This window comes from Rhinolophus sinicus, chromosome 8 (genome assembly GCF_057876585.1).
Source record: "Rhinolophus sinicus isolate RSI-liver-muscle chromosome 8, RSI-T2T, whole genome shotgun sequence".
Taxonomy (NCBI): Eukaryota; Metazoa; Chordata; class Mammalia; order Chiroptera; family Rhinolophidae; genus Rhinolophus; species Rhinolophus sinicus.
In genome coordinates this window covers 51,327,077-51,352,190 of record NC_142508.1, presented here as the reverse complement: position 1 = coordinate 51,352,190, position 25,114 = coordinate 51,327,077, and the positions used below count along the sequence as shown (strand labels likewise).

Below are 25,114 nucleotides of genomic sequence, written 5' to 3'. Positions count from 1 at the left end.
TGCTTTATGGGTTTGGGGAACCGTTTCCATTGGGCCTTAAAGAGGAGGAAAGAGGGAGTGGGGGCAGGGAGCGGGGGAATTTCTTGACAAGCCGCCATGAGCAGAGGCTTGCTCATGGAAAGACAATCTTTTATGATGACAGAAACGGAGCCAGGAACTCATGGTGAGGGGCCAGCATGTTTCATGCAAGGAAAGGAAGGCCCCTTTGCTGAACAGGCCATTGTAATGCCAGCAACATCCACGCCCGAACTCAACTGTGTGTGGTTTATGCAGGGCACTTTACCCAGGCTCTCCTCTGAGATAGCGTCATCAGGCCCATTGCACAGATGATAAGCTGAGGGTAGGGCTCAGCAAGGAAGACTAACTCGTCTGAGCCCCACTGGGCCTCAGCGGGAGCAGCCCGAGGACCCACTTCCAAGATGGCACAGTGTATGGCTGGAGCGCTGGTGTTGGCAGTCATCTAGGAGCTCAGTCCAGATGAAGGTTGGAAGACACGGTGAGGCCCACGATCAGGACCTTATGTAGCTGCCCCGTTCCAAAATGGTTTTGCTTGTCACAACGATTGGATACCCATAGGCGGGACTCTCTGGCCCAAATGCCATTAAGCAAGACTGGTAGGCAAATCACTCAGTGGACAGTTCCCTAGCTCTGGCCCCCAGCCCTAGAGGGATAGCATCACCTGGGAACTTGTTAGAAAATCAAAATCTTGGGCACGGCCCAGCCGTCATGAAACTCCAGGGCTGAGTGGTAGGGGGCTGGGGGCAGGCCCAGCATCCGTGTTTCACACACCCTCTGGTTGCTGCTGATCTTCCCTGTCAAGTTTGAGCTGCCCTGCCTTAGGCCAAGGTCTGTCAGCCCCGCCCCTACAGACATAGGGCAGCAGCCTGGGGCGCAGACGATGGGTGGGTTTTCCCATCAAGACTCTCCTGATTCAACTGGAGGGAGGAGCCGGATGGATAAGCCCACCCCCTCATCCTTGTCCTGTAGGTCATGGAATTTCGTGTCCGTCCTGCCCAGACACAGAGGACTCAGGCCGTGCTCTGAGGCTTCTTCCAGCTTCAACCAGACAGACAGTGAGATGGGGTTCAGGACACCCATGCGTGTACCCTGAAGGCACCTGCAGACCCAGGGCTAATGCTTGGATGCTGGTCTTGGTGGCGCTGGCCATCATGGGTGGGAGGGTCCAGACAGCTGGGGGGGGCGGTGCAGGTCTACATCAGAAGGACGTCTTGGAGGACGTGGGAGAGGGCAGGGGCAGACTTTCAGAAGGGCTAAAATCTCTCTCCTCACCACTGGTAGCTTTGGGCAAGTTAACCAACATCCCCAAGCCCCCATCTATGAAATGGGTGAGCCAGCCCTTACTGGGCACATGAAGTAATTTGTCCAGAGCACGTTTTCAATGAATGCTTCCATTGTGTATTTATTTCTTTGCCTTTTGGTGTAAAGACCCCCTGACCTTCCCCTGGCTTTGGAGGGAAGTACAGAGCAAGGAAGCGACACACTTGGTAAGGGGTCACGCACCCACCGTGGTTACCATGGAGACAGGGACTGGGGAAGGGCAAGGTGGGGGAGGGCAAGGTGAAGGCAGGATGGAGGAGGCAGCTGGTTCCTGGGCACCCTGTGTTCTCCTGTCTAATCCATGTCATATCACACCAGAGCAGGGGGTCATACACCTTGGACTGCCCCAAGTGCCAAATGCTGGGCCTTAGAAATTATTCAAACAACAATAGCGGCTGCTGTTGTTTCCATGGTAATGATACCTCACTCTCATTACAGAGTGCCCCCCAGCTCCTGAGGACTGGACCCCAGCCGGACTCACTCACTTCACAGGGTGAGCTCCCTTCTCACCTCCCTACAGGAGTGGAGGGTGGTAGCAACCTTTACCTGCTTTCTATCATCTTGGTGCTGCACAGCCCCTGGGCCCTCCATCCCCACCCTGACTTACTTCCTGGGATGGCTGGTCCTCTTGGAATGTGCCTGGGCTGGGGTCACCTGGGTCTTTGCTCATCCTACATAATAGCTTCCGTAAACACAGGAAATGTGGTTTTATTCCCCAGACATGACTGCACGAGACTGCTGGATGGGACATGCTCCTTACAGGAAAAGGCCCAAATCCACTCTCAAAGCTGACCCCTCCCTGAGCAAGGACAAACCCAGCTCCCCAGGAAGGAAACTCTCAGGCTTGTGGGGTTCTCTAAAAACTTGAGGGGCAATGATATCGCACTCTGAGGTCATACTCAGATGCATCCCCCACCTCGTTCTTGACCATTTGGAACTTCCAGGTCCCTGTGAGGGGAAGAGCCAGACAGCTCAGGCACTGGTGTGGAGGGGTCCACAGACCTGGGATCAAATGCTAGTGCTGCCTGTGGAGCTCTGTGAGCTTGGACGAATCACTGCCTCAGTTTCCTCATGTGTCCAAAGAAAGTAATAATAGTACCCATCTGGGAATGTTGTCATGGAGATTAAATGAGGGGTATATGATGACTAGTGATAAGGCTCTGGGTAAATGCTTTTTGTTTGGATGGGTGGATGGACAGATGGATGGATGGATGGATGGATGGATGGATGGATGGATGGATGGATGGATAGGTGTATAGATGGATTAATGATTTTATGAAGGAGAAGAAGAAACCTGCTCAACAATTTTTAATTTTTGTTTTACTTTTGTGCTTGAGGAAATGCCATTTTAATTCCCGGAGGGGAGAAGGAGTTGGAGATATTAATAGTTAGAGGGACTGGCAATACCTGGCAGAGACACTGTCCTGAGTAACTGTCCCACACCCCACGTGCACATGTGTTTATGAGAGAATTAAATCAAGAAGAGCCCATTGCATTTCTGTAGAGGCTCCACCTTATTAAAACATTAAACAAAGACATTTGGATATGATAAGTCGGCCTCAGAGGTGAAGCAATCTGATACCAACATAAAAAAATGAAATACATTAAAAGTTGATGTATTCAATGGAATACTATTCGGCGGTAAGAAAAGATGAAATAGGACCATTTGTGACAACATGGATGGGTCTTGAGATTATAATGCTAAGCGAAATAAGTCAGACAGAAAAAGTAGAGAATCATATGATTTCACTGATATGTGGTATATAAACCAAAAACAACAAAAGAACAAGACAAACAAATGAGAAACGGAAACTCATAGACACAGACAATAGTTCAGTGGTTACCAGAGGGTAACAGGGGTCGGGGGGTGGGAGATGAGGGTAAGGGGGATCAAATATATGGTGATGGAAGGAGAACTGACTCTGGTTGGTGAACACACAATGGGATTTATAGATGATGTAATACAGAATTGTACACCTGAAATCTATGTAACTTTACTAACAATTGTCACCCAATAAACTTAAAAAAAAAACAACCATTGATGTATGAGTGGTCGACAGAGGGATGGATAGACGATAGGTACCAGATCAAGCAAGAATAGTAAGATATAATCTGGAGAGTCTCCGTGGGGGTGGCTGTATGAATGGTTGCCGTACACTCCTTTCACCTTTTCTCTATGTCTGAATATTTCCATAATAAAAGTTGGGAATATAATGCCCCTCCCCCAGGCTGACTTTTTCCCAAAGAGCAAAAAGCTGATTTTCCCACAAGCCCTTTGGGCCCTGGTTAGTGGAGACACTGCTCAACCCCCCACAGCAGCACCCAGGAAGGTGTTGAGGACGGCACCCAGGGGGACAGCCTTGCACCTGCCCAGCTGTGGGGCTCTGATGAGCCGGCTGTGTGGCAAACCCTGCAGAGGGGGCAGCGGGTGAGTGGCATCCAACCACTGCCCTCAACAAGTCCAGTTCTTTGTGGGGGCATCTCTGCTTCTGTAGCTCCCTCGCCCTGGAGAGACCCGTGGTCCCTCCTTCTCCTTTTTATCTGCCTAGGTCCATCTCTAGACTCTGACTCTGCCCAGCCAAGGTTACCAAGGGCCAGTTGCATTATTAAAATGTTAAACAGGCATTGGGGTTAAATAATTGGACCCCAGAGGTAAAGTCTATGCCTATAAAAAAATTGTTTTAATTATAAAATAAACCATGGATTGAGGCTGGGATAGAGGGATGGATGGATGGACAAATATCTGATAAATTAACTTCCTGTGCACTTACTATTGCAGGACTGCTCTACGTGGCTGAATGCATTTTATACTTAAAACTAACCTATGTGGCATTGGGTTCCCATTGAACAGATGGGAAAACTGAGGCACACTGAAAGTCTTTTTAAGTCATGTCCAAGAACTCCCAGCAGGTCTGTGTCAGAGCTTGAATTTGAACCTAAGCAGGCTTGCTGCACACTTGATGTGCCTAGTTTTGCCCAATATTTGAGGTTAACTCAATGTCTCTTTCTCCTCGGGCTTGTGGCCAAAGGGCCTGCCCAGGTCCAGGTAAAAGCACTGCCACAGGTGACTCCAGAGCTCAATTACTCCACCCTCCCAGCCAGTGCTGAGCCAAGCTCACCGGGAAGGCCAACACTTTGCACCCTACACCCAAGGTCAAGACCCCAGAGGACAATGACAGGTCAGCCTTCCATGTGGCCTAGGCTCACGGATCATGACCCCGATCAGCCTGAGGGTTCCAACCACCCTGACGAATCTTAGTGGCAACACAGACGTCAGAGAGGTTTCCTTCGCAGGCAGTGAGGGGAAGACTCAAATGTGGGAGGTGAGTCACCATAAAAACCCATAATAATAATAACACCAGGCATGGACTCTCGTCTCTGCCAAGCCAAACATATGGTGGGGGCTGTTATTTCAGTTTATAGATCTCTCAGGCCATTTATGAGGCTGGTGGTCTGTATCCTAAGTGGGCAGTATGGTCAATTCTATTCCATCTGGGCCCATTCCAAGCCTCAGCGGTTTCAAAGAAAAACCAACCCTACAGAATAACAGTGCCATACCCGCTGTCCCCAGATACAATTTTCTTCGATGACTCTAAATCTACCCACTGTTTTGATGGCTGTGGGCCCAAATGCTATTCTTCGGCTGTGGCGCAGCCATCCTTCCCTCAGCCAATCCTACATAAGCTCAACTCAGCAGTTCGTTCCTTTTAAAGGTGATAGTGGGGAGGTGGGGCCCCCTCGCTCAATTTTCTTAATCCTGGCTATACATTAGAATCCTCCAGAGAGTTCTACAAGCTATAGATGATGAAGGTTACTCCCCAAAATTTGGATTCAAATGGCTCAAGTTGGGTGCAGGAAGCGGTATTTAAAATGAACGCCTATCCAAGTATTTAAAAGGGGGCAGGAAGCAGGAGAATCATGGCTGGTTCTATCTCTTGGGCATCAAAGTTACCTGGGAGGGGGGTCAAAGATGAGCATCCCCACCCCTGGCCAACCTCTGACTCAGCAGGTCTGGGGTGGGGCCCGGGAAGCCATATCTTTTAAAAGCAGCTTCCTATGCGGGCAGCAGGGAATAGCCTTCAGGAAGCGCTGCTTGACCAGGGTGCCCCTCCCTGGGCTTGGAAGTGTCCCCTGCAAAGGACGGGGACGTAGTCTGGTACCAGCTTCCCTGCTCTCACCCTGTCAGTCACTCCCCCAACTCCTCCCTAATCATTCTTAGAAGAGTGTTTTCAAGGGAAGTCCTTGAGTGCAGCAACAGCACCTGGGAGCTTAGACATACAAGTCCTTGGGACCCACCCCAGACCCCCCAAATCAGAAACTGTGAGGTGGGACGCAGCAATCTGTTTCCACAGGCCTGTGGCCTATCCTGAGGAAGGCTCCAGTTGGAGAACCCCCCGCTGAGAAGAAGGAGGTGAAGACCTAGACCCAGGATGTTCTGAAGACCCATCCCCCACTCACAAGCTGTGCAATCTTGGAGAAGATGCTTGCTGTCTCTGACCCTATTTCTGGAAGAGCACGTGGATTCCTGATCTGTGGATAGCCCTTTAGAACCGGGGCACCTTCACCAATTTGACTTCGGGTTTAAGAAGCTCAAATCTAGGAACGCTGGCAGGGCAAGTTTTGTCATCACCCTAGATGAATTCAAATGGGGAAACTGAGGCACAAGGAGCAAGAATGGAGCTTGTCCACCCCCAGAGCTGATGATGGGTGGCCTTGGTCTGCTGCCCACCAGGTTTGGGACACTGTCTCCCACCTCCTGGGGTCAACCCAGGTGGTTCTCAAGTCCATTGCTGGCTTTCCAGGACCTCACCAGCTGCACAGCACCACTGCCAAGGCTGAGGGCTGTGAGTGGAGATGTAGGAGGTCCCCTAAGCCAGCAGCTAAAGAACAGCTGCACCTGGGGGTAGGGTGGGGTTGTAGGGGCATTGCCGTCAATGGTTTTCACTCTCAAATGACAGCAGTGGATCCAACATGGGAGTGGGGAGGAAGGGGGAGTTGGGGGAGTGACCTTTGGGCTGGAGCCCCAGGTTTTTCTGGAGCGTGCACAAATTCTTTTGTGTGCATCCCAGGCTTCACAGCCCCTTGTGGGGACCCTGGCCAAGAGTCACAAAATTTAAATGGATCCAAAAACCTCGAAATGAATACCAAAAAAAAAATTCACGGTAAGCAAAATATCAAATTTTAAGTACAGACAGAATCTGATCCTGAACTGGCACAACCTTGCCTCACTTGCCATACCCTAATCTTGGCCCTGGTTCCAATAAAACTTTATTTACAATAACAGGCCAGGCAACAGGTATTAGTTTCCCTGTGTTTTCATATTATACTAACATATTAACTTATCTTGATTACCAAGAACTTTGGAGCTCCCTTCAATGTTGACCCCAGTCCTGCCACTGCCCCAGGCCGGACCAATTCCCTGAGGTGCTGGGTGTCCGAGTAGCCCCCAGAAGTCCTGCTGCCCTAGGTGGTGCCCCATCCTCTCCTCACTCAGGGATACTGTATATGTGCAGTGAACATTCCCGAGCACATTGCTGCTGACGGGGCAAAGCCTTTGCCAGGGGAATTCGCATCAAAGTCTTTTCAACTTTAATGGTGTATGACATTTTTGAGACAAAATATGGTTCGGCTAATCATATTTTAATAGCTCTACCTTTATAAGCGGCCTGACTTGGAGTGTATACAGTAATATTTTAATTTCTTAGCTCTGATGAGCATCGTTCTAACCAGGTATTCAATTTCTCCATTATAAATTTCGCTCCCAGATGTCGGATGCCAGGGAACGCTACAGAACAACTATACAAATATAATATTTAATATTGGATGTCAGTTTGGGTGTTCCACTCAATTTCCTGGAAAGAGCTCGAAACTCCGCTTACTTGGGGCGGAATGTCCAATCAGTTCCATACTCCGAGGCCCAGCCCGGATGGCTATGTAATACCTCATAACTAAGTTCTCTAATTTCTGAGATGCAAATTTGGAGCAGATGTAGGAAAAGTGTGTCATTTATTTCCAAATGCAACAGTTATCTAGCCGAGCAACCGGGAGGGATAGTTAGCAAGGGGCAAGTTCACCAGGCAGCCCCCTCTCCCCCAAACAGGAGACTTGCTGGGTGATGCACCCTTTCCCTGGCAGGCAGGCTCCCAAGGGCGGCGGGTTTGGGGCCTCATATCAGCTACTGATAGAGGAGGCTAAACCAGACGTGTGGGCCTGCGGCAGATCTTGCATTTGACTTTGAATTTAAAAAATAATAAAAGTGGATACCAGAGCAGGAAGGTGGACAGCACACAATCCCACCCCTCATTTTAAACATGAGTCCCTTTGAAGCACAGAGTGTCTCCAATTACTCAGTCACCCATCCTGGCTGGAATGCAGACTCATTAATTTCCTCAATCCAGCTCGCTCTCAATTTGGGAGACCGCTTGGTTCTGTAAAACTCAAAGGAGTTTTAGCTCTTGGAGATGCCTCCTTAGTGACTTTGATATAGGCAGTCAGCTGAGAAAGACCCCCTGAGGTCCAGAAGCTGCTGTGCAAAACCAGTGTCCCAAGCAACCTGGGACCAGCCTTGGTGACGTGGCCAAGGGAGGGACATCTCAGGTTGAAGGGCATCTTTTCAGGGATGTTATTCATCAACTCATCTGTCCCTCGGTTTCCCCATCCACAGGAGGAATGCACAACACGGAGGGGTCCTCCAATGATGCAAACAGGGTAGAGGGAATTATGAAATAAGGTACTTGGAGGGAAATCAGGGTAAATTCCTGACATCCCGTACTGCATAAAGCTCTTGGTCCAGGCATCAGAGGCATGATGGCAAGTGGTGCAAAGCAGGCCCTTCTGAGGGACCCAAGAAGGACAACACCAGTGTCTTGCAAGGCAGGAGGCCCTGGGTCCAGTCTCAGCTCTCCTAGGACCTTGGGCGACTCATGCCCCTCTCGGAGCCTCAGTTGGATGCTGTACCTGCAAAGTCCCTGCTAGCTCTAAGAAGCTTTCTCTCTCACCTACCCCAGGTGAGGATGGAGGATGCAGACAAAGGCCCCTCATCGTTTCCTTCAAGGAGAGAAAGGAACGTGAGTCCTTTGCGTGTTTGGCCCCAAGTAGAGCTTAAGGAGTCACAGCTGCGATGCCATATGGGGGAAGTGTGTGGGTGGTTCTGGCCTTTCCTGCTTCTTTCATTCTTGGTCCGGCCAAGTGCAGGAGCATCCTCCCTCTCCTCCTGCCAGAGTATCAAGTCACCTCCCTCCTTTCTCCCCCGTCCCTTACTCCCCTTCTTTTCAGATAGCAGCCTAACCTCTGCTGCAGCGAGCCTCACTGTGGAAAGCAAACCGCTCAAGTCTCCCTGTTGTCTGGGGGGTCTGCTGCTAATTGGATTGTAAAAGATGATCTCGCTGCACAGCTGTCTGCAAAGCTGGGGCCCAGTGACACAGGGTAAATGAAACACAGACAGTGGGGTGGGGTTACCTGCTAAAACTCTGCAAGGCCCAGGCCCCAGAAGTCAGAGAGGAGCAGAGGAGAGGCAATAAGGGGCCTCACCTGGAGTCCCTCAGTTAGCTGATGAGACCACCTCTCTCCTGCCGGCTTCCTCAATCCCCCAGCCCCCCGGGCATCTATGAAATCAAAGCTTCCAGAGCCTCTTTCCCACCTCCAGTTAGAACGCTGCTCCCTGGGGCCTCTCAGCAGCTGCGCCATGGGTACCTTGCACCTTATTCCACGAGGCCCTGCCAGAGTTGAGTCCCACATCTGAATACTATTGAGCCATTGGTTTGTTCACTTACTCATTCGAGCATCACTTATGTACTGAGAATCTCTGACAATCCTGGCTCTAAGCTGAGCACTAGGAATAAACAGATGGCGTGGATAAGATGCAGCTCTCCTCCCATGTTTGTCATTCCCCTCCATGGTGATAGAGCTCCGTGTTTAATTGGGGGCTTAACCAGAATTAAAGTTACATTTCCCAGACTCCCTTACAGCTAGATGTGGCCATGTGATTACATTCTGGCCAATCAGATTAAGTAGTGTGGCAGACCCTTCTTTTAAACTATAAGAACACAGCTGACCCAAGCCCCTTGCCCTTTCTTCTCAGAGGTGTTCTTTCCTGCTGGCTGGAATACAGATGCGATGGCTGGAGCTGAAGTGGCCATCTTGAGCAAAGGTGCCTTTGGGCAAAGAGGCCCCACTTGTAGATTAATAAGACAGAGGAAGTCGTGTCCCTAAGCACGTTACTGAGAAGAGGTGCCACACATGCCCTGGGCTGCGTTCCTCCAGATTTTGGTGTGAAAGAGAGAAAAAATACGTATATGCTTTCTTTAAGCTATTGTTACTTTGGGCTTCCAGCAAAAGATAATCAAAACCTATAATATAGGGGTGGCCAGTTAGCTCAGTTGGTTAGAGCGTGGTGCTGATAACACCAAGGTTGCCAGTTTGATCCCCACATGGGCCACTGTGAGCTGTGCCCTACTTTAAAACAAAACAAAACATCTGTAATATAATATTAGGTTGGTGCAAAAGTAATTGCAGTTTTTGCAATTATCTTTAACCTTTTAAACCGTAATTACTTTTGCACCAACCTAATAATAATATTATATATCAGGTAATGGTATACACCATAATATACTCCAGGTAATGCCACTCCCTCAGGGGGTACAGCATTGGCTACACAGAGGAGCCCCTTGGCCTGGTCTTGGGGACCAGAGAAAGCTTTTCCAAGGAGGTCACGGATGGCTGCAACCTGCAGGGTGACATAGCCAGGAGAAAGCAGGTGCCGGGACATTTCAGGGAGAAGGGAGGCCAGAGAACACTCTGTAGGGTGTGTTTGGGGAAGTACTGAGTCCTTCAGGGAGGTGGGGACCCCCTGCTCCGACTCTATGAAGTGCAAGTGAGGCCTCAAAGACCTGAAGCTGAGGCTGAACAATAATGAATGTCAACTACAACTTTATATGTATGTGTGTGTGTATATATACATACATATACATATAGTTACAAGAAGTGGAGTACAGCATTAGGAATAGAGGAATAGTGGAAATGTAATGGCTGTGTGCAATGTCAGAGGGGTAGTAGACGGGGAGAGGGGGGTTATCACGCTGTGAGGGATATAAACGATAAATGTCTAACTATTACAATGTTGTGTACACCTGAAACTAATAATAATAATAATAAAAGATGTTATCCTTGATTCACAGGGAGAGGCTCATTACTTAAAATGCACGGTCACTTTGCTGCAGGGTTGAAATGTTACCTTCTGATTTTAAAGACTAGTAAAAACCTGTTAATAGACTCATGCAGAAATTCACAATTGTTGGTCTCAGCCTCTGGGAACAGCTTCTCCATTCAGTTCAGGGCTTGAGGACTTGCGTTCTGTCTCCTTCGCCCTGAGGCCCATATGTTCCTCCGGCAAATGGTCAGCACCCTGTTCTCCGTGGGTTCAGAAGATCCCCTTCTCTCCTGAATGCCAGCAAGTCACCAAAGTGCCAGGGAAGAGGGGAGCCAGAATGAAGCTGCCCCACTGCCAGGCTCTGTGAAACTCACAGGAGTCCTTGGCTAGACACCCAATATGCCATCAGAGGAGAAGGGTCCATCCCGCAGGGCCAGGCAGCCAGCTACTCGTATGGAGCAGAAGCAGCCTTTCTGATCCTTGTGGTCACCCCTATGTCCAGCTCTGTCCCTGGACATGCCAAGGCATTCTAGGAAGAGAGAGCCTAGAACAGCCTGGAAAGTGGGCATAGGAAAGAAACTCGAGAGGCGAGGCACAGATCAGACAGGCAATATTGCTGACTTTGCAAGCAGACAGCGCTCTCCGTAAGTGAGAAGTGACCTGTGTTCTTACAGTCAGCCGCTGTGATCCATTTGTGTGAGCAGGTATCCTCTCCTAAGTCTTTGGTGTGTCGTCAATAAGAAAAACCCGAGCTGGCTGCTGCCACCACTGGGGGCTAAATACAGTTCTCTCCGTTTTACAGACAAGTAACTGTCTCACAGCTACTAAGCATCAGAGCTGGTGGCAGCCCAAGCTGTCTGACTCCAAAACTCATGCTGTTGCCCACTGTGCCAGAACTCTGCATAGCTCTGTGCATTTAAAAATGAGAATGAGAATGGCCAGTGTGTATTGAGCACTCCGTGTGTGCTGAACCACTAACCCCCAGGACCAATGAGGATATACAGCTGGGGCTTCTCCGACCCTTGCAGGTCTGTGGCGTGTACCCAACACGGTGACAGGTCAGCTCCTACGTGGGAAGTGACACTGAGTGAGCATTTGGCAGACATTTACAGTCCAGGTTGGCTGTGGGATACTGCCCAGCATCCGAATACCAATCCATCCAGGGGCATCATCAGCTGCTGGCATGCTTTGCGTCAGTCAGACAGAATAGGAGCTACCCTGCGTTTAGAACTTTGCTGGTATTGTCTGCTTCCCCATCATGTGTTTCAGTTACTGCCAGGTAAACTTCAGTACGTGTGGGACCATTATAGACAATCACTCATCCGAAGACGCTTAAAGAAGCCCCTAGGACTCAACATGATCCCTCCATCCTGCTCCCCCCGAGTCATGCAGGGCAGCCGATGGTGGCTGAGTGCCCCCAAGGGTCCCCACACTGGGGATGTCAAGAGAACTCAAGATGATCGCTGCCTTGGAAGCCTTCCCCAGCCAGAGGGCAGCCAGCCATGTCCAAAGACACACTCCATGCAACACATGAGCTGTCTGCAGGACCTCCGTGGACCACCACCCAACATTCTTCTTCGTACACACAAGTTCAAGGCTGTCAAGAAGCAAGAATGCATGGCTGAGTTCGGGCCGCTTCAGATCTATTTTCCTCTTGTGATTATTATGTTACATGCACATTTAACTGAAAACGACGATCTCCTTGCTGGTTTTGGAGGACATGTTTAAAGGAGGTGTTTCCGTTCTGTTGTCATTTAAAACTAAAAATGAAGACATCATTTTTGATGTTCAGGCTGTTTCTTCTGCAGAAATGCACACTGGTGGGTTACAATCATTTCTCCACCATTTGCACTTTAGATGTGCTTGTAGGTATGTTTATTTGGTTTTTGACTCTGCTTTTCACTTAAAAATCAGGATCACGTGTCTAATCTCAAAGGGTAGGCTAATCCCAGCTGGGATGTGAATTTGGCAAAAGTTCCAATTGGTTTCACATCAACAAATGGTTTCCATGGCGGGAGGGAGGGAGATTCGCAATTTTATACTTTGCAAAAGATAGCTTTCTGTTGCATCCCCCATATTGTTAGGAACAAACTATTTTCTTATTTGAAAAAAACAACAACAACCCTGCCCTTTTATGGGAAAACTCGTTGGGCTTTGTGCATATTATTCCACATGAAAGCAGTTTTGCCTTCATTTGTGGCTGCCTGATTACAAAGACAAGATCTTTAATTAAAATTGGTTTGGTTATGTGTATTTCTTTCAAAGAAAACCATCGAAATAGCATTTGTGACTCATTACCTTCTTAACAGCGATGTTATCCCATTTGTCTCCTTATTTCGCCCATTTTGATGGAGACGCCGACCTCAAATGATGGGGATGGGCCAGTAAGGAGCCTTGTCTGCCCCCTAAAGTTGGGTTTCTGGTTCTGTGACTTTGACGTGGGGAGGGGGTTTTGGTCTGACAATGTTTCTAGGGCATGTAAACCTCTGGGTCTTCACTGAGATGGGGAGTGAGGGGGGGGCAGGGCTAAGGTTCTTGCAGACCAGCCAGCCTCTTTTGGGTGGGCCCTGGGCTGAAGCAAGAGGGAGTGCTCCCACTTGGCTCGGCTGAAAGGCGAAGGAAGGCAGGGGCTGATTTTCTCATTATCCCCACATGCCCAGGGTGGATTTGGGATCACATGGCTTTCGGGAACTGTTTCCAGCCGAGGAACAGATTGCTTAGATCCGAAAGGCTGTCTAACATGTTAGCAAAATTAGTGCTTAGCAATATTTTTGAGAATTCTGTGGTTTGGGCGTTCTGTGTTTTTTTCCCCTGCCAAAACAAGCTTGCTAACTTCTTTGCTTCTCTGTTTGCTGCAAAGAAAAGCAAAGGGACTCTAAATCATTTGCACATTTCCTGTTGACGGCGTCCTGCACGAGCACGATCCTGGAGGTACATGGACGGGAGGTGAAGTCCCTGCTTGGCTGTTAATAACAGGGTGACCCTGGCTCACCGACTCGCTGGTGTTTCCCACCTGAGCCCAGCACAGCAGCTCCTGTACCCCTCCTCTCCCATGGCCTGGTGCATTTGAAAATTGTACAGGGTGAATTTGAATCTTGGATTTTTTTTAAGTGTGCACAGTTATCTTCCAGTGCTCCCTCTCTCCACCTAGGAGAGACTAGCGATATTCCCATTCCTAGGGCAAGTAATGATGACAAGCGCTAATATTCAATGAGCACATACTGTGTACCAGGTCCGTGTCAAAATGGTTTCTGTTCCCTGATGCATTTAACTCTCACGATAACCTGGAGCCAGATTGCTGGCATTGAATTCTGGCTCTGCTAAGTTGTGTGATCTTGGGCAAGCTATTTAACCTCTCTGTGCCTCAAAAAGACCCATGGGGAACACAATGTGACTGGCTTGGCAATGTTGTCAAGGAAACGGGACTCGTACAACGCTCTTAAGAGGAGCGATGACTATGTAATAAGCACCCAGTCACATGTTGCTAATTATTATCCCAAGAGTCCTAAAGCACAGTAACTGCCCAAAAGTGCACAATAAATTCGTGACAAAGCTGGGAGCCCAGGCTTTTGATCATGACTATGGTGCTATATACAGAAATGGTAGCTGCAAAATACCATCACTGTTTTCAGGGTATCTGCATAAAAGGACTCCTTACACAAACATTGTTCGCTGGCTGCTGCGGGGTAGCTGCATACAAGCGTAGCAAATAGTGATACTCCTGGAAGGCAAGACCCATGTCTGCCTGTGAGAGGAGGCAAATATTAACTGAGTAGTGTTTGCCATCACCCCTGCCCCACCTTCGCAAAGAGGAGCTTTGTCTGCCTGGCTAGTTCCTGGGCTGGTGCGAGGAGAGTGGGCAAGGGGGGACAGGAAACTATTAATAGAAGCTGGACAGAGAGAGGCAGCATTCTGTGACAGCCAATGTATGTAGCCAGCCAAGTGTCCCTCAGTAGGAATACACTGCGCTGGAATACTAGGCACCATCTAAAGGAAGCTTGTCATGTACTGACATGAAAAGAGTGTCAAGATATATCGTTATGGGGAAAAGTCGTATTACAAAAGAGGAACTTTCATGAAGGGGGAATAATATCATATATATTTGTGTTTTCTTTTATGTACATCAAGAAACTCTGGAATAAAACGTGGTTATCTATGAAGGGGTTGGGGGGATGATGTACTAAAAACTGGCCAGATGGGACACAGACATAGGAGTGAGTCATGTATATGTATATGTATACATATACACACACACACATTTACTGTGAAAATATTTATATATACAATATATATGCTGTGTATATATGTATTCAGTATGTATGCATATATGGTATGTGTGTATATATTATATAGTGTATATATTATAATGAATAACTATGTATTAAACTATGTGAATGGCAAATGTGTATACACCTAATCACAGAGCTTCAAAATATCATGAAGCAAGTTTTATAGTTAAGAAAAGGAGAAACAAAACAACTCCACAGTCATAATTAGATATTCAAAATCCTACTCCCAATAATTGATAAAATGAGTAGGCAAAAGAAATCAGTAAAAATATAAAAGATTTAAGCAACACTGTCAGCCACCTCAACCTAACTGAATTTACAGAATACTCACTCAACAACTGTAGAATGCTGACTCTTTTTGTGTGCACCTGAAATATTCACCAAGACAGACCACGTGCTGGACCATGAACAAAGTCGCAATACATTGTAAAGGACTGAACATACGAAATACGTTCTCTGACCACAACGGAATTAAATTAGAAACAAACGAAAATACCCAGGAAAGTCTCAAAATACTTGGAAATTAAGGAACACCCTACTAAAGAAGCCATGGGCCACAGAAAAAATCACAGCGGAAATTATAAAATATTTTGTAATGAATGATGGAAGCAAAGCATATTACAATTTGCAGCATGCAGCTAATGTGATCCTTAGAGAGAAATTTATAGTTTTGATGCTTATGTTTGTGGGTGAAGAATAAAAGTTTAACTTTAATGGTCCAAACATTTGTGTTAGAAAGCTGAAAAAAGAAGACTATGCTGAGCACAAAGTAAGTAGAAGAATGAAATAATAAAGATAAGGGCAGAAATGAAGGAAATAAAAAGCAAGTCACAGAAAAAAATTAAAACCCAAAAGTGTTTCTTTGAAAAGATAATATAATTGATAAACCTCTAATTCAAGTGATCAAGCAAAAAACAGAGAAACCACAAATTACCTATGTCAATTGAATAATCAATATTATTATTAATTAAGAGGAGGGAAGAATAATCTTTTAAACAAATGCTGCCTGAACAACTCAATAGCCTTAGGGAGAAAAAAAATGAACGTTGATACATATCTGACACCGTACATAAAAATTATTAGAGATGGATTGCATACTTAAATGTAGGCAAGATATGTAGACAAAACATGATTTGTTAGAGAAGACACAAAAAGCACGAACGACTAAATTAAATATTGCTAAATTGTACTTCATCAAAATTTAAAACGTTTGCTCTTCAAGAGACACCATTAAGAAAATGAAAAGGCAAGCTACAGGTTGTGAGAAAATGTTTGCAAAACATATATCTAATAAAGGACTCAGATCTGGAATATAGAAACTCCTACAATTCAATAATAAAAAGGACAACTCAAATTTTAAGGTTGGCAAACTATTTGAACAGACACTTCCTAAAAGAAGATAGACGAAAGGCCATTTATGACATGACAAGATGCTCAACATAATTAGTCATCGGAAATGCAAATTAATACCATAATGAGACAACACGACACGCGCCAGAACAGCTACAATTTAAACGACTGACAGCACAAAATACAAGCACTTTGGAAAGCAGCTTGTCAGAGTCTTATCAATTCCAACATATGCCGACCCTTCAACCCAGCAATTCCATTCCTGGGCATTTACCCAAAGAACTAAAAACAGATGTCCTTACAAAGACTAATACAAGAATATGCATAGCAGTTTATTGAAGCTGCCAAAGGACAAGCCAAATGTCCTCAACAGGTGAATAGACATACATGTTATATTTAAATAATGGAAAGAGAGGCAATTTTTTAAAAAAGACTCCTGATGCAAGCATGATGGATGAGGCTCAAAAGCATATTGGCCCAAAGCAGCCAGACCCACAGTACATGCTCTGTGATTCCATTACATGGGGTTCAAGGACAGATAAAATCAACCACGGTAATAGGAATCAGAGCATTGTTTGCCTTTGGTGGGGGAGTGACTGCAACGAGGCAAGAATGAACTTTCTTGCACATTGGAAAGGTTCTCTATCTTGGTTACAGGGGTAACACGTGACTGCATAATTCATCAAACTTATTGAACTACACATTTAAAATTTTTATACATCGTTGTATGGAAAGTATACCTCAGTAGACAAAATATAAACAAAAAAGACTCCTGGCCAAAACCCTTTGGCCCTGGTCCTTAGAGGTTAAAGACCAGAGATGGGGTGGGAGGGAGGTGGGTATGGCTATAAAAGAGCGACACAGAGATGCACACCGTGATGGAACTCTCTGTATCTTGAGTGTCGTTCTGAATACTCCAGCCTACACAGATGACAAATTTGCACACCACACACACACAACACACAAGAGGCAGAAATCTGAATTACACTGGTGGACTATGTCCACGTCAATATCCTGGTTGTGATATTGTAGTAATATTTTTTCAAAGTATTACCATTGGGGGAAAACTGGGTAAAGGGCACATGGGATCTCTCTGCATTATTTCTTAACAACTGCACGTGAATCTACAAAACGTTTAAGTTTAAAAAAATGACAACTATTTTGCCCCTCTTCATCCCTTTCTCTTCTGTTAAATGGAATGTAGATGAGATGGCTGGCGTTGAAGCAGCCTTTTTGGGCCGTCAACTGGCCCTTGGGAATGGAAGCTGCTCATATTAGAACAACAAGATGAGAGGGGCCAAGTCCCTGAGGACTTTACAGCACAAAGCATACCAGACCTAGACTATCTCTCAATGTTTTCGTGAAAGAGAAACCTTTAACTGATGTAAGCCCTTGCTACTCAAAGTGTGGTCTACAGACTAGCAACCTTGACATCAGCTGGGAGCTGGTTAAAATATAATCTCAGGCCCTACACCAGACCTACTGAATCAGAATCTGCAGTTTTAACAAGATCCATGCCTACTCCATTTGCAGATTAAAATTTGAAAACCATTGATTTTAGCAATTGCTATTATGCATCTCTGTCAATTTTCAGCCAATCCTAACTATTATAGGTAGCTTATTACTAACTTTAATAATACTACTACTTAGAGATTTAGCAGTGCTTTTATTCCCTGAGAGCTATTTCTTGAAGACTGAGGGAATAGAAGTGACAGAAGGTTTACAAAGAACCAGCATCTTTTATGTATGAATACACGGCGAGCAGTGGTAGATGCATGTGCCCAAATCCCGTTAGCCTACCTGAGTTTGCCTACAGCGGTAGATACACTTCCCAGCTCACTGACGGCATCCCACCTCAAGCACCTGTGCCTCATCCTCCATGGGGGAAGGGGGACCAGTGCAGGATGAGAGTCGTGGATAACTGCCCCAGCCCTCCCGCCTCCCATGGCATGACTCCACCCAGTTTCTCAGAGGGTCTCCAGTGGGACCGTGCTTATCATGCATTAACTCATTCTTTATTTTCTTTCCCTCCTTCCCTGTCCTGCTGTCCTCATTCCCTCCTTGCTGGGATCTCCCCCCAAGTAAACCATCCACACCCAGATCCTGTCTTAGGCTCCACTTCTTGAGGACACAAACTTAGACACCTGGAGACAAGGAGTCATGAACCCCAGCTCGCAAACTCAAGGGAGTTGGCTCGTTTCACCCGGTACACCCACAAAGACCTGAGACCTTGCCTGTCTTAATGATGGATGAGTGGCTTCAACTTAGAGGAGAACAGGCTGCCCTTTGGGAGACTGCACCAGGAAATCACACAAATTCCCGACATACGCTGGAGAGCTGGCGTTTCTCAGAGGTCTCTCTGTCTCCATCAGAACTGTAGTCCTGTCACATTGGGAAGTCTCTCTCCTGTCCAGCACTCCTTTACTTACATTTTGGGTCATTTTGATTGTTTTGAATGGGGCCAGATGGTCAAAGAGCAGGGACCCTCAAACCTGCAGCAATAAGATACCTGCTTTGACAAGTGTGTGTCCTCAGATGATAACGAACACACTTGCCCAATCAGCTCAGATCAACCCGGGGCTAGCATTGTCATGCTGGCCAAGATGGTGGCAGGAGTCCCCAGGCTTCTCCTCATCCTTGACCTCTCTCCTGTGCACCCCTGGGAAGCTCAGCCATGAGGAGCTGCCAGCCCCAGCGAGGTGTGGCACCCTCATCCTGCGCTGGGACCCACTTTGTACGGCAAAAAGAGAAGCAGCACTTTTGTCCGAGGAGAGCAGCATAATCACCCAACGCACATGAAATCACTTAAGCTCTGGGAGCCCGCAGCCCCCTTGGCTTAATTACACAGTGAGGCCGTGTTCTGCTGAAAGCAATTATGTTTCAGATCTTCCCCCTCTGCAGGCACATGCACACACACCAGCCGACCCCACCCGGCTGTCAAGGAGCCGCCAGCAAGACTTCTCCACGCACACCCACCCTCTCTGAGATGCCTTTTGCAGGATGAAGATATTTTTGAATTAGCTATTTGTTCAGGTGGTTTCCTATTCCAAGGGTCCAGAAGGACAGAGTGTGAAGTTTCTTTCCCTCCCATTCTTTCTGCGAGCCACTGAGCTCCCTGAATGTGACCAGGGCTGTCCCTCTCTTTCATATCCTTCTGAAGCCGCTGACACCATAAATCCATCATCTATACGTCGTTTTTCTTCTAGAAGGAAATCGTTTGCCAACAGAGGGATGTATGTGTGCTTTCTACATCGTCTCTGTTGGAGTAAATAGCCAACACTTCTCTCCCCAACAAACAAGTTTGCTGACATCAGGAGAGCTCCCTGTTGGAAATCAAATAAAGGGCTTGTCCCAACGAGGGCGGTTCCAGGTATAGCACGGTGGACCGTGGCCACTGTGCCCAGAGCTGGCTAATGAGCAGGCCATGTGGTCCCCACCCTCCCAGATCAGCAGCACTGAAAGGCCCCCTTTGTGACAGGGGAGGGATCAGACACGAGTCATAATGCTCTCTTGTCAGAAGGGCCTCCTGGAGCTGCCGTGAGGCTGGCAGCCCAGCGGAGACGTGCAGAAGGAAGGGAGCAATTTTGCAGTGGTTTCCGTGGCCCACTGGACCTGGTGGAGGTTCTCATGTTCCCAGGTCGGAGCTAGAGCCTGTGCTCCTTCCTCAAGCAGATCCGGCCTCAGCGTCAGAGTTGCCAAGAGTGCAAGGCACAGGGACATCGCCCTCCTTGGGACGTGCCAGTCCCAAGATAGGGGGACACGGGGAGGCTGGATGGGGCTGTGCCCATCACTCTTTGCTGGCCAAAGAAAGCAAGGCTCCACAGGAGGACAAAATTCAAATCTGTAGTTACAGGCGATTCCCTTCTTCCTGTTATTCTAAAACTAAGTGCTTCACACATTTGGGAAGTATTATTAAATACGGGTCTGCTGGATGGTCTGTGGTTGGGGCTAATTTCTTGCCGTTTGTGGAGCGTCTAGTTACCAGACCCTTCAAAAGGACCTGTCAGAATTGCTTTGACTGTGCAAATGCCACTTGCAAACATTTCAACTGACTCCCCGGCCATGTGGCTCCGCATGGGAAACGTGCAATGTTCATTTCTTTAGAATTTCCCCCAAGGTCTCAGTTCTCTCCTTGATGGCATCTGAAGGTGAAATCCAAAGTGATGGCATGACTGCTGAAAAGCCAACAGAGCGATTATTTTTGTTCACTCCAGTGGGATGAAAGTTTGGGATTTTTAGGTTGTCTTAAGGCTACTCCAAAGGCAAATTTATAATTGATTAAAAGAAAAAAAGGCCTGGCATTTAAAAAATTCTTTTCATGTTTCTGTGAAGCATTTGACAGACACAAATTCTCGAAACATTCCAGAGGAGAGAGAGAGGAGGGATTGTGTCCCGTTTTAGATAAGGAGGTACACTCTTGAGGGTGGGATAGTTTGAATTTGTCGAAAGAGGAACTTTGGGTTGGGGCAAAGATTCCCAGGTGTGTGTCCCAACCCCTGCTGTCACCCCGAGTCTGACATGAGGACAGAGAGTGACATCCTATGATGGCACAGGTTATAGGCGCAAGAAAATGGATTCTGGAGGCAGAGGGTCTGGGTTTGAATCTTGGCTCCTCCCTGTGATAGCCACCTGACCCTAAGCAAAGTACTGCGCCTTTGAGGGCCTCAGTTTCCTCACCTGTAAAATGGGTGCAAAAAATAGTATCTAGCTGTATGAGTAAAGGAGTTAATACTTATAAAGTGGTTAAAGACTCCTGGTGCATAGTAAGTGCTCAATTGTTGTGACTGCTTTGCCGTGGTTATCTTCTCAGCCTGAGTGTGTATGACAGCCCTGCCATCAGCCCATGGGCACGGTCCAACTCTAATATGTCAGTCCATGTGTCAATTTTCCTGGTGGCAGAAAGGCCAGCAAATTGTCACAGCTCTGATTTTTTTTTTTTTTTATCAAACTGACAAACTGAGCTTTGGAGAATGATTGGTAAAAACCTTGATTTGTCAGCCAATCTCCTCAGATAATTGTCAGTGGATGGCTGAATGGACAGGCTGGACAGAAGTCACCAGCAGAGTGACTCACAGCCCTTTCCAGTCCCTACATCCCTGCAGGGAGGAGGGACACAGCCAGGCACAGTGCGATTGGCTCTGAAATGTCAGGTGTACGTGTGGACGTGGCCAGGCTGTAGCGCCCAGTTATTCCATCAAACACTCGTCGAAACGTTGCTGTGAAGCTAGATGGTAGACGTGATTAGCATCCACAGTCCATTGGCTGTAACGGAAATGACCCTCCATAGTGTGGGTGGGCTTCATCCAATCAGACAGAGGCCTTAAGAGCAAAACTGAGGTTTCCTGGAGAAGAAGAAATTTTGCCTCGAGACTGCAGCATCGACTCCTGCCTCAGCTTCCTGCCTGCTCTACAGATTTCAGACATGCCAGACCCCACAGTGGTGTGAGCCAATTCCTTAAAGCAAATACATACATATGTGGAGATTTCCTGGTGTCTCACTTGTTTAGGTACATGTCATTCTGGACCTTTATTACAGCAGGCAAGCCCATACTCTACTGACACATCTTCCATCCTCTCCTTTCCCCTTCACACTCTAGTTTTGCTTTCCAGGCATATGAAGCAGAACAGTTTTCAACTACAACAGCTAACATCTCAACACAGGTGAGAGTCTTTAAATGGCTATTGCTGGTTGAATGGTGCCCCTCCCTCCTCCCCCATCCCCATACACACAGATAGGTCCACGTCCTAACTCCTCAAACCTGGAAATGTGACCTTACTTGGAAAAAGGGTCTTAATAGGTGTAAACTAAGAATTTTAAAACGAGATCATCCTGGATCAGGGTGGACCCTAAATCCCATGACAGTGTCCCTCTACCTGGGGCTTAGGTGGCGTGCCCCCTGCCTCAGTGGTCTTGCCTCTTGGTACATGAGGGCCGGTGGGTAGGATGCAGGAAGTACGCTTGCCTCCTCAAAGCCTCCAGACCTTCCGCATGCCACAAACTCAGAGGGGCCTATTCTGAAAGTCAAAAGCTTTTGCTTTGCATTCCTACCATAACATCCTAATCCCTCCTATGGTGAACTGCTACCTCTCAAGAAAATACAGAAAAGGCCAGACATTAATACATGCTCAGTTACAAGTCACATAAAGCTGCTACAATGGAGACCTGAGCACAGGGGCTTGAACACACGGAGCTTTAATGTCTCGTGTTCACACACCCGGAAAAGAAGTCCCACCGAGATGGTTTCGGAGGGAGTGGAAGTGTCACCGGGCTCTCAGACCTGGGCCCTTTACCCCTCTGCACACCAATCTTTATGTCACAAGATGGCTGATGAAGCCAAGAATAGCAGTGACAGCTTACCCTGTGCCAAACAATTCATTTATCCTGGCCCATTGAATCTTCATAGGCTTCCAGACTTGGCCCTGTTTTACAGAGGAGAAAACAGACATGGTGGGTGGTGTAACTTGCCCACAGTCACACAACAAGCAAATGGGGGAGCAGGGGCTTGAACCCAATCTGCCTCCAGAACCAGAGCTCACCACAACTATGCAAAGACATGTGAACCCTCCTGGGTGTCTTGGCTGGGCTTCTTAGAAAGCTTTTCTTCCCTAATGAAAGCAAAGTATCTCTTCCACTTGCCCCCTTCTTTCTTGCTTGGGATATGGAAGGCAGGACGTGATGTGGGAGGAAGGATCCCTTGGCTTGTTGCTTCCAAGCTGTGTGACCTTGGATAAGTTACTCATTTCTCTGAGTCTCGGTTTCCTCTCAAATAAAATGAGGATGAATGAAACACCTTCCGACATGTAAAGCTCTTAGCACTGTCTTTGCTATACAGGGACAGCTCAATAAAAATTAGCGTCTGCTTCTGAATGTTTGCTGCCTAAACAGGTTGTCCAAAACAGGTTGTCCAGACTGCCCATGACAGGTATTGTAAGGATAAAGATTCAATGTCACAGGCATGAGGCGGAGTCCCAAGCTGGGTCGCTGGCTGCCATCATAAGATTATGGAAACCATATTGCAGTGTATGTCTTTCCAGGGACTTCTGCTCTGAGACCACCTGGTGCTGGCTGTGAGCAAACAAAAGACGGCGGTTGTTTTCATAGCTACCTGATTACAATGCCTAATTTTTAAAAAATATTTGCCAAAGCCCAACCAAAACACAGCTCTGACAGAATATGTATCTAACCCTCACCTTTTATCCACATATATATTCATTGTAGGAGTTGATGCCTTCATGTAAAAATAAATCTGATACCTTAATCTGAATGGAATGATCGCAAATCAAATTTACCATGATATGGAACTAATTTTTACAACATGTCTCTTCATGCAAGGTCCATCAGATTCAGAGAGGGAAAAACCCACTAAACTGCAGACATGTTTCCAGGTGGAGTACTCTCTGCCCCAGGCAGTCAGCCTTTCTCTTCATTTGCTGTTGCTGAGAACAGAAGTTAAATGCTCTTTGCCTTCTGACGTTAAGATATTTCTGTGGGTCTCAACCTTCCGTACAGGAACCTTCTGGGGCCTCCATCCTTTCATCATCTCCTGTGAGAATGCATCGAAGAGCAGAGTGCCATAGCAGTCAGTGAGGGGCCATGGAAAGGCCACGCGCTTCTGCATAACAAACCACCCTGAAATGTAGTGGCTTAAAGCAACAGTCATGTATTTTATTCACAAATGGGCAATTTGGACAGGGCTGAGGGGGACAGCTCATTGTCTCTGCTGCCTGGAAGGCGACCTGGGGCTGGAGGACGCATGCCCAAGATGGCGCAGTAATGTGACTGGCAGGTTGGCTGAGAGCACAGCCAGGGCTGCAGGCCGAGGCCTGGATCCTGTCCACCTGGGCCTCTCCACAGGCTGCTTGGGCTTCCTTGTAGTATGGTGGCTGGGTTCCAAGAACGACTGTCCCAAAGCCTCGGAAATCACATCCCATTACTTCTGTTGTCCCAGAGTCAAAGGGAGGGTGCGCGTCAGGTGACTCGGCCTCCCCACATCTCAATTGTCATAGTCTCATTGAGGGTTCAATTACGAGCCCCATGAAAAGTGCCTGGCACTTAGTAGGTGTCCTACAAGTGTCAGCGGTTGTTGGAGCTACTTTTGCACATGTTCTTTCCAGATTCCTAACATTGGGATCCAATTTGCGCCTCCATCAGTGCCCCACGCCTGGGGGGTGTTCCTTCCACAAGGACACAGGACCAGGACATCGGAGCTAGGCACCGCCTGAGTGCTGAGGAAGTGACCTCAGAGGGAACAAGAGGGAACATTTGCTGCCCTCAGGACACAGCCTTCCCAGAGGGGGCATCAGACTCTAAACAAATAGCACAACCGTAGGCCGTGACAAGTGAGTGACGAAATAAAGCAGGCTATGTGTCAGTGAGAGCTTGGGCAGGAACCTTGGAGAGGGGGCAGCCCCTCTGCATGGGCAACATGGCAGCTGAAATCCAGCTGGAAAGGAGCCGGCCTGAGGACATCTGGAGGCAGAGCCAAGGATGAATCCACTGGGCTGCTCCCTCTAAGCCCTCTGAGACCCTCGTTGCCCCCTCCTCATCCTTCCCTAGGCTTCGAGAAGCTCTGGAGCCACACATTGAAGGATGGGTGTGGTGGGCACGCTGGAGCTCTAATCCAGCAAGTGCCAGTGTGGGAAAGTGATTCAACCTCTCTGTTTCAGTTTCCCATCTATACAGTAGGGGTGATGAAGGTAATAATTTTATGGCCTTGGCCTCCTAGAATTGCCTGGGGATTCACTGAATAGTACACAGCGAGTGCTGAGAACAGAATGCCCAATATTTCAGGAATCCCGGAACGCTGGTGAGTTTTCAAAGACATGGGTGCTGTTTGCTCCGCACAGGAAGGCCAGCCGTGGAAGTTCCAACTGGTGTGTCCTGAAACTCAGGGACGGATGGTCACCAGGATGGAATTCTGTCCTGAGGGTGGAGGCTCCTGCCTGCAGCTGGGCTCCAAGGGAGACCTCAGGAGGCAAAGCCACCTTC

At 47.6% G+C, this 25,114-nt stretch overlaps 1 protein-coding gene across 2 annotated transcripts in view; it reads right to left on the bottom strand.

Moving 5' to 3' along the window:
• Window positions 1-25,114, bottom strand: part of LOC141567473 (uncharacterized) — a 100,612-nt gene that overhangs the window by 50,530 nt on the left and 24,968 nt on the right. The window lies entirely within an intron of this gene.